Below are 19,090 nucleotides of genomic sequence, written 5' to 3'. Positions count from 1 at the left end.
AATGCAATTTTCTGTTTACTGACAGTTTGATAATACTTTTCTTCCCCTGGGAAACTGAAGATTACCTCCAATTGTTTGCTGTTCCTTCCATTGAAATATGGCACCTAATTCTCTCATCTTGATTGTGGGCTCGTTTCAGTGACTTCTTATCCAAAAGAATGTGGGATAAAATGATGTTCTGGGACTTCTGAGGCCAGATCCTAAGAAACCTTACAGCATTTTTCTAGCTCACTTGACCATTCTCTCCATAAGACCTGAGATGCCACGTAAGAATACCATTCTGGGGAGGACATATGGAGATGTTCTTATCTGACGTTCCAGCCAAGCCCAGAATCCCAGCTGTCCTGCTAAGATGCTGGTTATGTGAGGGTAGCCATCTTGGACTTTTCAGACCAGTCTGTCTGCCCCTGAGTGTCAGACAGACTTCTAGCAATGCCATGTGGTTCAGAAGCCTCCATGCATAAATATATCTCTGCTAGTAAATAAGATAGAAGAATTACTGTGACAAGCTGTGAAATAGAAGTAGTTCTCGTGTGCCAGATTCTGCTGGACATTTTTGGTGTCTCTTGTTAGGAGCTTCATATGGCACTCCCCTGTTCCCAACAGGGGTTCCCCAACATGCTCTAAATAACATTGACTTTGAGGTAATACAGAACATGGTCCAAATCCAGGGATTTCCACTTAAAACCAGTAAAATACTGAGTCTCACTGTCAACTTTTTTGACACTCTGTACAGATGATCCTGTCATCTCTGTACCTAGGGAAAGACCTACCGAGGGTCATTTCATCTCTGCTACCTAAAGGGTATATTCATGCTAGTTACTTCCCCATGTGACATGTCATCTATAAAATAATGACAGTATCATCTGCCCCATGGAGGATTGTGAGGCTTCAGGGAGACCATCCGTACGAAGCACCCATGTTAGGCAGTGCGGATTCATAATTAACATTATGTATTATTAGAAGGAGGATTCAGTGAGAAAGCATAAAGGCACACATCATATAGGAGGGTCCAGTACATGCCGTGTTCCTTCTTTCTTTCCCTTCTAAGACACTTGGAATATAAGGAAAACACATCTCCGCACGGCCTCATGGAACGCGCTGTTCACTAGTTAGTTACACAAATTAAAGACAGATCGTGACTAGGTTGTAGTTCTTTTATAAAATGTAACAATTATTGGGATAATAATTATTTGCTAAATAAGTCTACTTGTAGAGATTTTACATTCTGTCCTAAAAAGACCTATGAGCCTCTCAACTACAAGGGATTTAGCATCGCCTTGTTTCCCCGTATTAGAAAAAAGGCTGTAATTTGGCCACCGAATAAACCATTGACTATGTTGTAGTACCAAAAATGCTATTATATTTCAAGGAGCTGTTCAGTCCATTATGCCACAGAGATACCCCGAAGACACAGTTTTATCACAGGTCCTAAGGGGAGAAAATGAGGTGGAGGGTTGTAATCAAGCCAAACACCGAGCACGGGATTTCTTACAAAGAATCTTGTCTAAGCAGTCTCGTTTGGAAATGCGCATTTATTTGACCGTATTTGCCAATCATGATGGTTTTTTTTTTTTCCTCCCGAGGAATATGTGGAGTGTGGAGATGCTTTCCCATGTGGGAAGGTTTTTGATTCATTTTGCTGAGCTTTAGGAAACGGAGCTTAGCATCTACCTTGCATAGAAAACGCCAAGCTACAGCACGCACCCATTCCACAGAGTTTGCCATGCACAGCAAACGCTGATTCTGCCATGTACAACTGACATTTTACTGAATTCTGCCAATTACACCCCTATCATCAATGTACAGCATTTAGAGCAGGCTGGTGGTTCACAGCAATGAGAAGGACATCACGTCGCGTCGTCTGCTTGTCAGTCAGTCTGCTTTCTGATATGTTTGAAGACAGCATGGTTCTTTCCCACCGATCTGGCATTCAAACAGACAGGCCAGGGGAAGCCTGTCCCGTGACTCCGCTCACCATTTCCTCTTCTACAGCTCACCACACCTCTTGCCAATGACCATCTAGTGCCAGCTGCTCCGTCGCTGTCCCAAGGGGCGCAAAGGGAAAGTTGACCGATATATTGACCCACCTTCTCCGTACTTCAGTGAGTGGTAAAATTACTCGGACTGGCTGAGAACCAGAGCCCCCAGAACTTCAGAAAATAAATCTAGTTGAAATCCCTTTCCTTCCAAAGCCATCCTAGAGTGGGTCAGCTACATCTCATGTGCCATGTTGATGGTTGGTGGCTCTCCCAGTGCTGGGTTCTCTGTCTTCGTCCCAGCTGGTGATACACTGAGATGGTCGGGTCTAACTTATATCTAAGTCACCTGCCTGGAAGCCTTCCTTTGGGGTTTTCTTGCCAAACGTACTCAGTAGAGCCACAACAAGTTTCTTTTCAGTGTCTCTTCCACACATTTCCTTTTCAGATGCAATCACTGGAAGGACCAGACATTCGTTGAGTCTTTTAGAACATGGCAATATCAAGCTAAGATACAGTACATAGGCTTAGGAAAGTATAGCCTAGGAAGGGAAGAGATGATTAATGAGGAAACGTCTTAGTTGCTGTGAGAGTGATATGGAAAATCTAGGGATGAGGAAAAGGAAGGAGTGAAGCATTTTCAGGATTGGCTGTGAAGGTGGCTTCACAGAAGAGGGGTCTGAGTCTATGAAATGAGAAAATTCCTGACAGACAACAAAGACAAGGAAATTCTGAGGAGCGGAGAAAACAAAGTCAAGGAATTCTGGAAGGTTTCTAATTTCTGGAAACCAGGAAGTAAGGAACAAGGGGAAGGATATGGGATATAGGTACATGACTACCTTAGTCGACGAGGGCCACCATAACAAAAGGCCATAGGCTGAGAGCTTAAATACAGAGATTTATTTCGTCACCGTCGTGGAGGCTGAAAGTCTAGATCACGGGTTAGCAGGATTGAATTTCTGGTGAGGATTCTCTTCCTGGCTTGCAGACGACCATCTCTTTTCTCTGTGTCCTCACATGGCCTTTTCTCAGTGTGTGTACACACGGAGGGAGGGAGAGGTAGTTCCCTGCCATATCCTCTTAGAAGGACACTACTACTGTTGGATGAGGGCCCACACTTCTGATCTCATTTAACTGTAATGACTCACTTAGGGGGAAGTTGGGCTTCAACATAGGAATTCTAGAATGACACAGAGAGTCCACAACAGTGACCGTTTCATTTATTGTCCAAACTGGGACACATTGGGATATTGAAAGGATGCTATTCATTTTTATCCTAGAATAACATGCATAAATCAGAACTGTCCCAGGGAAACTGAGATATATGGTCTTTGTAGATGTCGGGTAAGTGGGAAACCTGGAAGAAGGTAAGAAGTGAATCAAAAGAGCTCTCCTTGTATGCCGTGCTAAGCGGATTGAACCTCACCCAGTGTGGTAGGCATAATTTCATTTCCTATGACATTCACCTTCTGGTGTCACACTCATGGTTGTGGTATGTGCATGGCACGTGGGACTTTGCAGGTGTAATTAATGTCACTCACCAACTGACCTTAAAACAGATGATCCTGGATGCTGTGGGCAGGCCCAGTGTTATTGCATGAGCCTTTAAAAGCAGGTGAGGAATGGAGAGAGAGAAAGGACAGGAGGAATACAGGAAAGTCTCAATGTGCCATTGATGCTTGGGAAATGAAGGAGCCAAAGGACAAGGAATTCAGGTGGCCTCTAAAAGCTGCCAATGACCCCTGGCTGACTGCCAGGCAGGAACTCCTCCAGGGTTCCAATCATAGATCCACCTTCCGCCAACAACCTGAATGATCTCGAGAGCAGATATTTTCCAGAGTTTCTCAATGAGCATCCAGCTTCTTGCACCTTGATTTTGGCTTTGTGAGACCCTGAGCAGAGGACCCAGTGAACATGTCCCCCCCCCCCCCAAGACTTCTGATGCAAAGAAATGTGAGACAGTACAAGCCGGCTCTCTTAAGCCATTTAGTGTGTTGTTGAACTTGTTACACAACAGTAGAAAACACATACACCCCGGATAACGAGAGTTGTTGAAAAGCCTAGACAAGGCAATGATCTAACCGGCCTTACATTTTTCAGAGGTTGCCTTTGTTGTCAACCCGGAGAACAGATAGGGAAGGTGATGCCACAGTACAGTCAGAACATGACAGTGGCAATGCGGGTGGGAGGTGAAGGCACCGGGGATATGAAGAAGGGAGCGCTCACATAACTGTACCGCGTTTAACCCTGCACGATGGGAAGGAAGAAGGTGAATTAAGTTCTCCAGCTTGAGCGACTGGGGGTATGGGTGGTGACATCCAGAGGGGAGTGGACACCTGCGTGTCGGTAAGGGTGATGACCTCAGGGACGTCAGGTTGAGTTTGAAGTGTCTGCGAGACAACAGGTTGGTGGTATCTGATGGGCAGGCCAACACGCGGGGCTTGAACTTGGGGAATGACGAAGCGTAGAAGTAAGCAAGGCATTCGGCTGTAACCCCGAGAAGAGTAGTCGTTGAAGTGATTCGGTGATGATAAAGTAGTAGTAAAACTTTGAGAGTGCCGAGAGAAGAGAGCTATAGGAGATGCCGTGGGAGAGGCTGTAAAAATGGCCAGAATAAGCAAAACATGGAAACAAAGGGCCATGGAAACAAAGAAAGGAATTGTCAGCGGCGGGTGATGCTGGAGAGTTGTGAAGCAAAGCGGGAAACAAGAGAACTTACCGAATATGACAGCAAGGTCACTGATAGTTATTTCTCGGGTACTGTCAGCAGAGACCCGAGATGCAGAATAGCCGTGGTATTTCAAAGAAGAGCCTGGAGGAGAGTGGTGGCTACCGCTAGCGTAGCCAATGGAAATGACGTTGATCAACCATGGCCTCTGTGATGACTGCTGTTTAGAGAAGAGGCAGTAAAAGCAAGGGAAGACAAGAATTTCTTAAGATGAGATGTGCCATGTGGATGAGATACGGAGAAGCCAGGTGAGGAGGAGTGGTTATAGACACAGCAGAAGAAAGGAAAGCAAAGCTCTGAGATGGAGGTGAAAGAGTGGGTGGCACAGGCAGGGACGGGTCATCTGGAAGAGTGGCCATCAATCCACACAACCATAAATCCCGTTTCTCTTCGGACTGTGTCTCCCCACAGTGAGACTCATTCCTCGGACATCCTTTCAGTTAGGTTGGTGTGTGACTGAGTTCTAGCCTTGAAGGTGATGTGGGGTCCTTCAGGGTAACAGCTTTTTCTTTTTAATTTTTTTTAATGTTTATGTATTTTTGAGAGACAGTGAGAGAGAGAGAGAGAGCGAGTGGGTTAGGAGCAGAGAGAGAGGGAGACACAGAATCCGAAGCAGGCTCCAGGCTCTGAGCTCTCAGCACAGAGCCCGACACGGGGCTCGAACTCCCAGACTGCGAGATCATGACCTAAGCCGAAGTCGGACGCTTAACCGACCAAGCCACCCAGGCTGCCCCTTCAGGGCAACAGCTTTTATGAAGCAGGCATGCTCCCCACGCTCTCTCTCTTCTTCCAGTGGACACAGAGGCTGCTGGAAGGCAAGTCATGCCGTGGAAGGAAGCAGGGTCTGTTCCCATCACTGGATGCCATTTGAGTGGCAACACATTCCCACGGCTTTCTATTTGTATTTTACTTTGTTCATCTTGGCCGTCTAGGCCACCATAACCGTTACATGCAAAGAAACAAGGTGGGCCTAGAGGAAGGGGGAGGGAGGGAAACTGCCAAGGTCTGTACATTTGTGAGTGGGAAGGTGATATGGGTTTCAGCTTCCTCAATGAAACAGATGGAGATAGTGTCTTCGGACCCCCTCGGGGCAGAGGACTGGAAGTAGAATGTGGGTGCACTGAAGTCAGACGGGCTTTTGTGAAACAGGAATCGGGAAACCAGGCAGAGAAGCAGACGAGGGGTAAGATTGCAAAGCTGAGCGCAAATTTCTAGCCCGATGCTGAGTGCTCAGCAGAACTTGGACGCGAGAAATTTGTAGGGACTTTGTGTTAGTCTGGGGAATGCATGCTAGGCATGTGGAAAGCTGGAATACATATGTATTCTCAAGGATTTCTGGCTAAGGCATTAGTAAATCCCTGCCTGTGTTCTTGCCTCTAAAGCAAAGCTACCCAAAGGGTCGCTATTCCAAGGAAGCTCATCCTGAGTTAGTTTCAGTGACCCATGTGTAATGTCACAGGAATGGTTGTCCTCTGCAAAGGCACACCGGTGTGAGGTAGGTGTTAGCTCAAAATAAAGAACCTGATCCAGGAAAGGATCTTTTCCTTTCTCCAACTGCATTCAGCAGCCAGAAATTAAGATTAATTACACAGATTACTCAATCCGTAAACATTTATCAGTCATCAATGGCATGGATGGCCATGTTGTAGGAACTAGCTAAGTTTAATATCCGAATACTTCCTTTCCTAGGGCTTGGAGTGGCAGCATTTCTAAAGCTATAAACACTGAAACCTGCGAAGAATGGGTTCTGTATAGTGGAATCCATATAGAATGTGTCCAAAATGCCCCTAATGAAAGGAATTAGGATATTCTAATTTATAGCCAACCACATAAACTCATAAGAAAATAAAAATTAAAAAAAAACATGCATCCCACCGCTAAAAAATCTGTTAAATTGATAAAATGGAAATCTGCTACTTATTTGTCAAGAATTATGCAGCATGTTTCATTATTATACACCAGCTTCTCCTCACTGTGGTACTGTTGCTGTTAAAACCTGCGTATGTCAATTATCCAGTATACTTCCAGAACATTTTTTAAGCAGTATATAAATACATAAATTATTTCCAAATCTGTGTCAAATTGCAAGTTCACAATTCAGTTAAAGAGATCTGGGAAGGAAAACAACCTATTGCTTTATTTTAATAACAAACATAAAGTAGGCGAGGGGCATTGGGCAGACAAAGACTACATTTTGTGAAGCATTTGTTCATTTGCAGGATTTCGTTACATTTTTTTTTTTTCTGAATTTAAGTCCTCTCTGCACAATTTTCCACTTCTGGCAATATGGGGCACGAGGTAATTCACTGATCGTTCCACTAAGAAAAAGCCTAAAAAGTTGTGGAAAATATATGTTTCCTACATGAAGCAGTGTACAAGAAGGAAAGAATTCTCAGCTGACAGTCAAGTACAGAAAGAAACCTAGAGAGGGATGTGAAGCTCCAAAATGGGCTTGACCTTGAGGAAATTTGCCAAAAATGTTGTTTCAGATTGGTTTGCACAGCCTCTCAGGAAGCAAGAAATAAGACAGAACCTCCAGGGCCTATAAAAGGTGGTCGTCTATTTGGACAAGTGTGGCAATGAGCCGGAACCATCAGAAGACTAAATCCCTGCTGTACTGGTAAACCGGAACTACCATCAACCCGTTTCTCCAGGTGATACGAAGTACGCACCCTCTCCTTAAACTTGATACCGCATGGAAGGTAAATGCAGGTACACACACAGACGTACACACATGTACGTGTGCACTCACACACACACACACACCTCCCAGACATCCAGGAGAAAAAAGAAAATAAAAGAGCTACACTTGACATTCACCTTCTCTGCGTGAGAAAAATACATACATATATAAAACACAAAAACTCCCAACTTCATTGTAAAGTAAATTTAATATGCAGTAGCAGTACAAATCCTTTTTTGGAGTATTTTATTCCAGAACTCCAAGATTTCCTGTAGAGAAAATGTATCTTCATGGTCAGATTTCACTAAAGAAGGAAGAAAGAAGGAACAAATGAGTGAAAATCTGCAAAAACAAGAAGTATTGAAAACCAAGCCAGTAAAAAAATCAGATATTCCTGCAGTCACCAACAGAATAGAAATAAAACATACAACTATATTTCATATGTTTAAGAATAGAAGGCTAGTTTGAAAATCGAGTTATCACTTGAACAACACAGGTTTGAATGGCGTGGGCCCACTTACATGCGAATATTTTTTAATAAATGTAGTACATATTGTAAATGAGTTTTCTTTTCCTTATGATTCTCTTAATTATATTTTCTTTTCTCTGGATTACTTTATTGTAAGGACACAGTATATAATACATGTAACATGACAAATATGTGTAAATCGACTGTTTATGTTATCACTAAGGGTTCAGGTCAACAGTGGGCTCTTGGTAGTTTTGGGGGAGCCAGAAGTTATACACAGATTCTTGACTGTGTGGGGAGCTCGTGCTGTTCAAGGGTCAACTCTGTAATCACGGGGAAAGGAAGCATGAAGAATAAACAAGCTGATTTTAAGAAGAACCAAGCGGAACTTCAGCTGTGAAACAACAGATGGAATTGCATATGGCAGCCGGAAAGTCACCACTGACACCTCCTAGACTGAAAGAGGTAGAATCTTCTAGAATGCAACACAGACAAGCTCAGAAATGAAGATTGGGAAGAACAACCTAGCATGCACACAAGAAAGAGGGTGAAGGAGTCACCGACTGCTCCCTTGAGTTCCAAACACAGTGTAGAGAGAAATTGACTGTATTGGAGAATTATCCAGAACTGGTGAATGACAGTACTCAATATCTTCAAGAAAACCTGTGAATCTTACACAATTACAGTAAAACTTTCATACCACCAAAAAAAAAAAAGAGAGAGAAAAAAAAAAAAAAAGGGAAAAAAAAAAAAAAAGGAGGGAGGGAGAGAGAGAGAGAGATCTTAAAAATCCTCCGTGAGAAGTGACAGGTGGATTTCAAGAGAGTGTCAGTTTCACCAAGTGCTGACGTGCAAAGAAGCCTCCAAACAGTGTTGCCCAATCTCCATGTACCTACGTGGAGGGTATAAAGGAAGATGCAGTCTCTCCTTGGAGAGATGGTAGATGTCCCCCGCCTCATCTTCCTGTCCAAGAAAACACAGTGTGTGTGATCTGCGCCTCAGGGGCCACGGAAGTGTTAGCTTTTCTCCAGAAAGCACATTAAAGGGTGAGAGATGATGAGCAGACCCACCCCAGGAGGGGAGAAGCTGCAGCTTGGAAGGCTTGGCGTTCCCACTGACAAGAGCCCAAATGGCACTTCTCTTTAGAGTCCTGTGTAAACTTTGTGTGACGGACGGTACAGCCTGGGATCTTCTGAGTCTTGTCTACGAAGGCCCTGGCCAGTGAGGGGAGCTCTGCAGAAAGAAGCTGGAGGGACGTCACCAGAAGTCCAGGATTTTAGGGAGGAAACTCAGGAGGACAGCTGCAGTGGGTGCATTCACCCTGGCTGGGAAGGCTGCGGGGGAGGGATCACCTACCTGCACGGGAGTACTCTCAGCCCAGTGGCAGGTGCATCCCGGAGGATTCATCAGGGAATGTCCCATTACTTTTGGGGGAATCCAACAGCAGCAGGTTTAAAGGGGGCAATTCAACAGGATCATCAGCGCCCTGACCACCTCTCGCTCAGGCCCTGCAGCAGCCACAGTCTTGCTGGGCAGGCAGGGGGGGTGGTGACCCTCAGCTTGAAACACAGGAAAGTCTCCTACATGTCCACTGCATTGGCAAACCGTGTGAAGGTTATTTTTATTTTATGTATTTATTTATTTTTAAATGTTTGAGAGAGAGAGAGAGAGAGAGAGAGAGAGAGAGCAAGAGCACATGTAAGCAGGGGAGGGGCAGAGAGAGAGGGACAGAGGATCTGAAGCAGGCTCTTCAGTGACAGCAGTGATCCCAGTGCAGGGCTCGAACTCATGAACCACGAAATCATGACCTGAGACAAAGTCAACCAACTGAGCCATCTAGGTGCCTCCTGAAGGTAATTTTAAACAAATACTGGTATCTTGATTCTTAGGGAGTACAACGAATTGTAATTAATGAAATGAGATGATTCTTGGGAATCGAAGTGACTGGTGGACTCTTCATTACCTGGGAGTGAGCCCCTCAGACGTGGGATCTACTCTGTGTTCATTCAGAAGCAGGGGTTTGCCCCTCAGAGCGGGCGGGGGCTGAGTAGGCAGTGGAGAGGAGGTAATTGATTTCCGATTGTATCTTTGCTTATTTTCCAGGTTAAATAAATATTAAGAACACTGTTGATTTAGCATTGAGTAGTTAAACCAATGTTTAAGGACTTTATTAGATGATGGTTGGGGAAATATAATTTTAAATATCCATTTATTATAATGAATACATTCCAGCTTTACTGGAAAAGGAATGCTGTGAAAATAATGAAAGCTAAATAAAAATAATGCAGTTCCGACCACTTGACTGACTATACATACTTTGTAGCTTTGTGGGGAGGAGGGCAAGAAATGGAGAAGTTCAAGGCAAGAGTGTCTCACTGAGGTATAGCGAATCCTATTAATCCAGGTAATTTCCTTGGCTGGAAATAGGACAGGGCTCCTATCCTCTTGTCAGTTTTGGCTGAAATCTTTTATCTGTCCTCCTTGTCTGTTTCATTTGTGTGTATTTCTGTTCCTGTTTCCACGTTTGCCATGCTGGGTCATTTTTGTCCAATTTTTGTCCTGTGATATTCATTGTCAATATTTAAAATTCTTAGAATCATGTTTTAGCTATTTCTACCCTTAATAGTTCTAGTTATTATTGATAGTGTTCCAGTAAGCTCTCAAAAATGCATTCCTCCACTAAAAAGTACGCTCCTTTGAAATTCGATTGCCTACAAAGCTTGACATGAGGTTTATTTTCCTTGTGAAATAAACCATTTAATCTGGAATGCATACGCATCCAGCTGAAACTTGAAGGAAATAAGTCATCTTTGGCTTCAGTTTAAATATCGCACATTTCCATTCTAATGCTGGTAGGTGAGACTGATGCAAGATTCGAGTATTCACCATTTATTATTAACAACGCTTTGCACATGCCGTGTGCTTATAGCTCATGAGAGGAAATCAGAAAAGTCATCTCATGGATTCACCGCGATTATCCCGGGAAATAGGCTTGATGGGTATTAACAGTCCAGCATCATAGCTGGAAAGGGAGATGCACGTTGGTGAAGGGATTTGGCCTGAATCATTCAGTCTATGACAACACCAGTCCTAAAAGATTATACTTAAAAATATTCAAAATGGGCCTCGTGCAAGGAGAGGCCAGATAGACCTTCCTCCCAAGAGACACAGGACACTCCCTGACCACATTTCCACCAAATGGTTAGGGGGCCACTTTGGTTCACCTCCTTTTGGCTCCAGGGCTAGGATTCCTGAAGAAGTTCCATCATCCAGCATCTAGTTCAGGCCTTTTCCTACTACATCGTGTAGTGTCCCCTATTTCTGTTTGTTTCCTTGCTGTTTCTTTTGTTTTTTAAAAATAGCCCAAATCACAATATCACCAGTTAGAATTTTTGTTTCCGTATAGCATAAAAGCTTCCAGGAAATGCATAAGAACATGGTTAGTGGGAAAATCTTACTCACAAGATCCACAAGCTTAATAACTGAGAGAATAAGGCACACGAAACAGAAGGTCACGAACGGCTGTAAGTTCGAGAGGAGTAGAACAACAATTACATATGAATATATCCTGAATTGATCAGAAATATGAAAAGACAGTGAGGCTAGAGTCCTTGAAAGAATTAAAAGGAAAAGTAAAAACACTCTCTTGTAAGTTAGAAATATCAAGTTCAGTTATACACCTACCAGCCCACGGAGAAGTAGTAAAGTGTTAGTATAGAAACTTCCAGGCACGATTGTTCTGTGCTTTTCACATGTGTCCATCAGGTCAGATGTTTGGCCAAAAGCTTTGCTTCCTTTGGTCACCAAAGCGGCCCAGCCCATTGGCTGAGGTCAGAGAGGCCTCTGTGTTACAATGGAAAGTCTAAGGCAGATGATTGTAGACAAAGGGACAGATCAGAGGCTACATTAATTAACCCACTAATTCGATATTGAGAGAATTGTTCTAGTCTTCAAAACTTGTGTGACTTTCAGGTTCGTTTTGGTGTTTATGGAACTTTTTTATGAAGCAGCATCTTAATCCGTGATTAGGTCGAAAGAGTTTGGGAATGGGTTATGGGATTGAATAATGGATACTCTTAAATTTGTTTCAGTCATGGAATTCTATGAGAGTTTAAGAGGAACTGTATCCTAAAAAGAATTGTGGAAATCCTATTTTAAAGCACCTTTTTGTTTTTGGTTTTTCAAAAGGATGATGTGCTATACTTTAAAATTTGTAATGTGATTATTGTGAAAGCCAAAGATATAAGAACTTACCATTAAATTATTTTCCTCTCGTTTCCAAAATGCTTCACCTTGAATTTAAGCTTATGCTCACTTTATACATATACTATACTTATTGTTTCATTTTCTATGAAGAAAAAAACCCAATTAATCTATAATATGTCTACTTTTTCATCCTAAAAACCTGTGGATTATTGGAAAAGGAGCACTTTTAATTTTACCAAGGATAATAATAAATAATAAATGTTTGATCATTCTAAATGTCAGATAGTACATTGTTACGGTACCAGGGAAAAGGATGAAGGTAGGGAAAAAAAAAAAAGAAACCAAAAATACCTTTCCATGCTTTTACCAAAACAATTATAGGAAATGCTTGTCCTGCTACAATTATTCTTGTCTCATGAAAAGTTTCCTCAGAGACATAATGGCCACAGCCATTTCATTTTCCAACTTATTAAGCAGTCTGAGGGTGAATTGAGAGTTTCAATTCCAGGTTATGGTTATAATTACTAACTGCAAAAATCCCTGTTGCCTTTCATTAAGTAGTTATAATGTTTAATTGAGACTACAGGGTGTCTACACACAGCATAGTACCATGCATAATTATCCATACACATAGAGGAACACTGAGGTAATTTTAACAATGACACATTATCAGAAAAATTACATTTTTAATTTAAGTTTTGACTTTAATCTTCCCCGTGATTAAATACACATCTCTGCATTTTTCTGCCGATGAAGACATTAAGCTAAATAAATGAACCACAAAGTGGGAGAGGAAAAGAAAACTTTGCCCTGTAACATAAATGGACGCATCTAGTATGCATTAGCAAATTACGCTATGCCTTTCTTTTCTAATAGCTGTATGAGAAAAGAGAGCAGGTGATCGGGGCCATCCAGTCCAGCCGGCTTGGCTGGTCAGCACCCTCCCCTTGGTAAGCTTGAGCCATGGGGGGGTTCATGGGATAAAATATCTGGGTGGCTTTTGCCCCTGCCCTTTGCTCTCACAACTTTGCTTCCGGCAGAGTACTTATCTCTTTGACCACTGGGAAGCTACTAAAAAGAGAGGAACTTGAAAGGAACTGGAACTTTCTATGTGAATGCCTTTGAAAGTTGCCACCTTCCAGGTTAGCTTTTAAGGGAAGGCTAAGATATCAGGAACCTGCAAATAAAGGAAAGCTTGCGCACGGAAACATCATTTGCCAACAGTTCCCTCATGGGACACAGAAATCTGAAATCCTAGAAAAAAAAATGGCACGATGTGGTTAGGAATTCATCATAGGATTCCTATAAACGTTACTGTGCATGGTAGGAGAGAAGCCGCAGGAACCTCCTGAAATTATAGAAACCGGAATAAAGGGATCCCCCGTGGAGTCTCAGGCAAGTGAAACTATTGCCATAGTTTAAAAATTTTCTTCCACTTTATATTTGCAAAGTGCTTTATCATAACTTCTTCGATTATTCATCCCCAGCCTGAGAGAGAAGATGGCACACGTTTTTACTGTTTTACTTACTTATCGTCACGAACAGCATTTTTGCTTTGTTGTAATTACATTTTTTCCCGCGGGGATGGAAAGATGAGGTACCAATTGTTGATGAAAAATAGAGCCTCGTTAGAGCCGCTTTAGTCATATTCGGTCTTAAGAAAGCAAGAGATGGGGCGCCTGGGTGGCTCGGTCGGTTAAGCGTCCGACTTCGGCTCAGGTCATGATCTCACGGTCCGTGGGTTCGAGCCCCGCGTCAGGCTCTGTGCCGACAGCTCAGAGCCTGGAGCCTGTTTCAGATTCTGTGTCTCCCTCTCTCTCTGCCCCTCCCCTGTTCATGCTCTGTCTCCTCTGTCTCAAAAATAAATTAAAAAATTTTTAAAAATTTTTAAAAAAAAGAAAGCAAGAGATGGATACTTGAGATATAAAACCAGATATTTATCAAAGGGTCAAGAATTGTAATTATGGGAACTTAGTTTGCAAAGTGGGAAGAAATTACATAACTGAAGTTTCACGATTTATACAACTCCCTGGAAGCATTTGAAGGTACAATTCTGCAAAGGTTAGGCTATTTGCAAGTAGTCCTGGGTAACATTTAATGACCCACCTTCCAGAGACAGTGGCTGACACAGCCTGTGAAGAGGAACCACAAAGACCCCTCCACGCATCCATGTTTGCAGGAGCTCTCTGGAAAAGCAATCATTTTCTTCCTGTGATCCACCAGAATGAAAACTTTAATTCGACTTGTGCACACGTTCCAGAATGCCAAGACACAGCAAAAGGCACCCCTACCCCCACCGACTACAGTTTACTGAGGAACAATTTTAGTTCCAACGAAACATTACTCGGTTGCAGACATTAAAGCCATAAATGGTTACAGACATTAAAAACTATCCCTGGCCAGTTTTCGTGGGAATATATTGAAATATATTGAAAGGATATATTGAAAGGATGCAATATACTGAATTGCATATTGAATTGAATTCAATATATTGAATATATGCAATATATTGAAAGGATATTGGGGATTTCACGGATAGAAAGCTGCACATGACAGGGAGACCAGAAGACTGGGGGCAAGAACCAGACCAAAATCCAAACTTCGGGGCAGCAAGGGTGCCAGTTGAGCCACTGAGGAACCATGGCTCGTGCCTCCACCCGACATTTGCCATCTCCGAGGAATGGCCTCCCTGCTTTGCTAGCTGGTGGGCAGGTGATTGGCAGAGCGTGGGATGCACGCCATGGCCCTAATGGGGCATCAGTAGTGGGAGGGAGGTGTTCTAATGCTGGGATGTACTTGCCATTGATGAAGATGGGGAGGAGAGGGTTGTGGGTTTTCTTAATTTATATGCCAAATATATGCATAGGCTCAGGTGAAAAGCAAGAGTGTCACAGCTGAAGCCCAGTAATCACCCTTGCCAAAGGGAATGGCTTCTCAAGAAAAGAAGTGAGTTTGGTCTATCAGATGCATCCTCCTGTCTTGTCCATATTCCTGGAAATTTGAGTTGCTACTTTATTGCTAACCTGTCTTGCTTCAGAGGCGGTTCCTCATACTGAATTTTATGATGTCTGTGTGACCATCACACAAATCTTTTTCAACGATTTTTACTGAGTCTCCAGAGGCAGGTGTCCTGAGACTTGTCAGTTGAGTTTATTCTCCACCCGAGTCAACTTCCAGAGAGGCATTATTGACATGAAAAAGTTCCGAGAGAATTTTGATTGGATTGGAGTAAGAACATTTTAACATGAGATCTACCCTTTCAACTAAGTTTTAAGGGAACAATACAGTATTGTTAAATATAGGGATAAAGTTGTACACCAGCTCTTTAGAACTTACTCATCTCGCATAACAGAAGCTTGGAGCCATTGAACAGCAACTCTTCATTTCCTCCGCAGCTTCTGAATAGATGAACTTGGAGGAAACTTTGCTAGGTGAAATAAGAGGGTCACGAAACGACAGATGCCTCATGATTCCACTTACGTGAAGTACTGAAAATAGGCAAGCTCCTAGAAATAGACTGTGGGATTTTTACTCGTAAAGAATCCCCCCTCTTTTTTTTTTAATTTGAGGAAGATTTGCTTTTGTGGATCAAAATTATAAGCCACTGGAAACTTCCCAATGTAGCATATCGTTAAAGTCACAGTGTGTGCACAGAAATATGAAATGCAGTCAGATGTGTGTAAAAAAGAGAAGGTGTGATGATGAAGTCATTGCAATATTTACAAAACAATTCTGTATGCTGGGTGAGATCCTTGGACCAACCTGTTTGAACTTTGAAAGGTTTAGCAAAATGTAAACATTTTTCAAAAAAAAAAATTAACTTTTTTTTTTTAATGTTTATTTTGAGAGAGAGAGGGAGAGAGATAGAGAGTGAGCAGGGGAGGGGCAGAGAGAGAGAGAGAAGGAGACACAGAATCCGAAGCAGGCTCCAGGCTCCGAGCCATCAGCACAGAGCCTGACACGGGGCTTGAACTCACAGACCGCGAGATCATGACCTGAGCCGCAGTCGGACGCTTAACCTACTGAGCCACCCAGGTGCCCCCTCTTTGTCTATTTTAAACACATTTGAGAATACTGATGTCTAGAAGTCTGATTTCACATGTGAACCAAAGTAGCGAGGTGAATTCGGAGAGGAACTAACTGCGTCCGTTGCGCAACTCTAGCAGCTAGTATCCACTTGGCTTATTTTTCAGTTGCTTTCCACGTACGATATTTTGTTAGGAAAGCTATATCAATGGATATTCTTTTCCTTATATTGCTAGCTGGCAAATATCCTGCAGCATGTGATCCCTCTGGAATGACAAAAGCGTAGAAAATATAATGCATTTTAAAAATCCATGTTCGATGTCTTTTATTTATCTGTTATTATTTGTGCCCTCTAAAGGGACATCTTCTTTTCTTTCTAATGGACCGTGTCCCTACAAAGCGATCGGTATCACTAATTCAGTGATAAGATTGGTAAGAATTACACTGACTTGCAAATAAGCCCAGCCTACTGGGCATGTCATTGAATGAAGAGCCATTTCAGTTGGTTGAGTGAACACTTATAAAGTCACAAGTTTCCAGAATTACACTGTACTTGGTAGTGAAACCGAGGCTAGTTCTCAAATTATAAGGGGTATCAGAATCACGTGGCTGGTTTCTAGGCTTCCCTTCCAGCATTTCTTTCTCTCTCTCTCTTTTTTTTTTTTAATGTTTATTTATTTATTTTGAGAGAGAGAAAGACAGTGCTTGCATGAAGAAAGAGAGAGAGAGGGAGGGAGAGAGAGAGAGAGAGGGAGGGAGAGAGACAATCCCAAACAGGCTCCATGCTGTCAGCACAGAGCCCGAGGTGGGGCTCGAACTCTTGAACCACGAGATCATGACCTGAGTAGAAACCAAGAGTTGGACGCTTAACCAGCTGAGCCATCCAGGCGCTGCCCCACTTCCTGTGTTTCTAATTAGATGATGTGGGGTCCCAGAATGTCCATTTCTAACAAGTTCTCACATGATGCTGATGCTACTACCCCACGGACCACACTTCGAAAATGGCCATTTTTCATGCTTACATGTGGGAACTTGGATGTCCTGGGGCTTTGACATCCAAGTTCTACCACTTCATAGCTGTTTCACATGGAACACGTTGACACAACGTGTCGGTGGTTCATTGTCTTTGTCTGTATAATAGGGAAAATCATAGTACCCTATATGCTGATATTATTGTGAGGAATAAAGAAATCACTTGTCATAATGGCTGGCATGTGGTATAACCAATAAATTATGGCTACTGTTAATACAAGTGACTCCGTGATACTGCAGGTGAGAGAAGTATTGTCACTTCCCTAGTGATGTCACGGCACCTGCTCTCTATGCCTTATTTACCAGCTTCTGGCAAACCTCAGTTTACCGGTGCCCTCCCTGTCCTGAGCTAACCCAGCCACGGCCATGGCCGAGAGCACTTTGTGGGGGTCCTCTTATAGGCATGAAGGGGAACAATCCATAATTTATAAAAGACTACAAAACTTAAATCTCGTTAAATGTGTTTAATTGGAACATTTGCTTATATCCCACAGGCACATATGGATGAAAATGGCATTGCTTTTTTCCTTCAGTTGTTGTTATTTATTTTAGTCTTTGCTTTTTCACTAGAGCCTTGCTGTTTTTCTTTCAAATATCCCTTAGCAGGCTTCTCTCGAACTGTACAAATAGAGTTACTCATAATGTTTGCTCTTAGGTTGATTTTTTTTCTTTAAAGTATAAAATGTAACAATACTGTTAGTTATATTTACTACTTAGAGTTATCTTCATCGTATACTTAATTTAAAATCATCCCTAGGTCAGGGGTGCCTGAGTGGCTCAGTAGGTTGGGCATCTGACTGTGGCTCTGGTCATGATCTCGCGGTTTGCGGGTTCAAGCCCCGCATCGGGCTCTGTGCCAAGGGCTCGGAGCCTGGAGCCTGCTTCAGATTCTGTGTCTCCCTCTCTCTCTGCCCCTCCCCTGCTCGGGCTCTTTCTCTCCCTCTCTCAAAAATAAACAAACATTTTAAAAAAATCATTCTTGGGGCGCCTGGGTGGCTTGGTCAGTTAAGCGTCCGACTTCGGCTCAGGTCATGATCTCACTGTCCGTGAGTTCGAGCCCCGCATCGGGCTCTGTGCTGACAGCTCGGAGTCTGGAGCCTGTTTCAGATTCTGTGTCTCCCTCTCTCTCTGCCCCTCCCCTGTTCATGCTCTGTCTCTCTCTGTCTCAAAAGTAAATAAACGTTGAAAAAATTAAAAAAAATTCATTCTTCGGTCACAAATGAGAACTAAGAAAAAAACGTTTGTACTTTTTCTGTCCACCATTTGCCTTAAACCTCCTTAAACAAATCCCAAGGCAAAATTTCTGCTTGGACAGCTTGAGAAGTCTGATTCATTGTACCCTTGTCATGCAATTTAATTTGAGTTCCTTATCTGACATAGTCTAGCATATTAACTTTCTTTTAAAGGGACCACTTTGGAAAAATCCACCTAAACAAGTCAAAATCAATGGCTTCCTTACAGAAGGATCCCCCGGGAAAGAATTAGCAGGAATTACTCCATGGGCGCGTCTGCTACTGGCTTTTTATGCTTGATTGCTTGTCAGTTGGCAGAAGTCAATGGTTCTCTTTCCCACACAGGAGCGGAGGAATGGGGGCGAACTACAAATTATCAGTACTCGGGATGTGGATTAAACATTTCGCTGCTGTCTCTCCAACATGTGCCCTGAAAGTACCACTTGGCTAGGAATTACAAAGGACTGCATTTAGCAAAGCTTTCATTTAAAATAGACACAGGTGACAGCTCTATTATTTTTGCACGTTCAGAGGCATCCACAGCTGTTTTTATTTATCTCAGCTGTATATGCTTGTATTTGTTGTAATTATTAGTCTCGGATGTAGTTGAAGATAAATATCTCAAATGCCTATCAAGGCTAAATTAAATTAAGGAAATCACACTCTTCACCGTCACCCCCTTTGGCCCTGCTTTGCTGCGGGAAATTTGCAACAATTTCAAAAGTTTAAGCCTCA

Source organism: Panthera uncia (genome assembly GCF_023721935.1).
Source record: "Panthera uncia isolate 11264 chromosome A1 unlocalized genomic scaffold, Puncia_PCG_1.0 HiC_scaffold_16, whole genome shotgun sequence".
Classification (NCBI taxonomy): domain Eukaryota; kingdom Metazoa; phylum Chordata; class Mammalia; order Carnivora; family Felidae; genus Panthera; species Panthera uncia.
The sequence above is the reverse complement of the archived record's forward strand: the minus strand, read 5'-3'. Positions refer to the sequence as shown.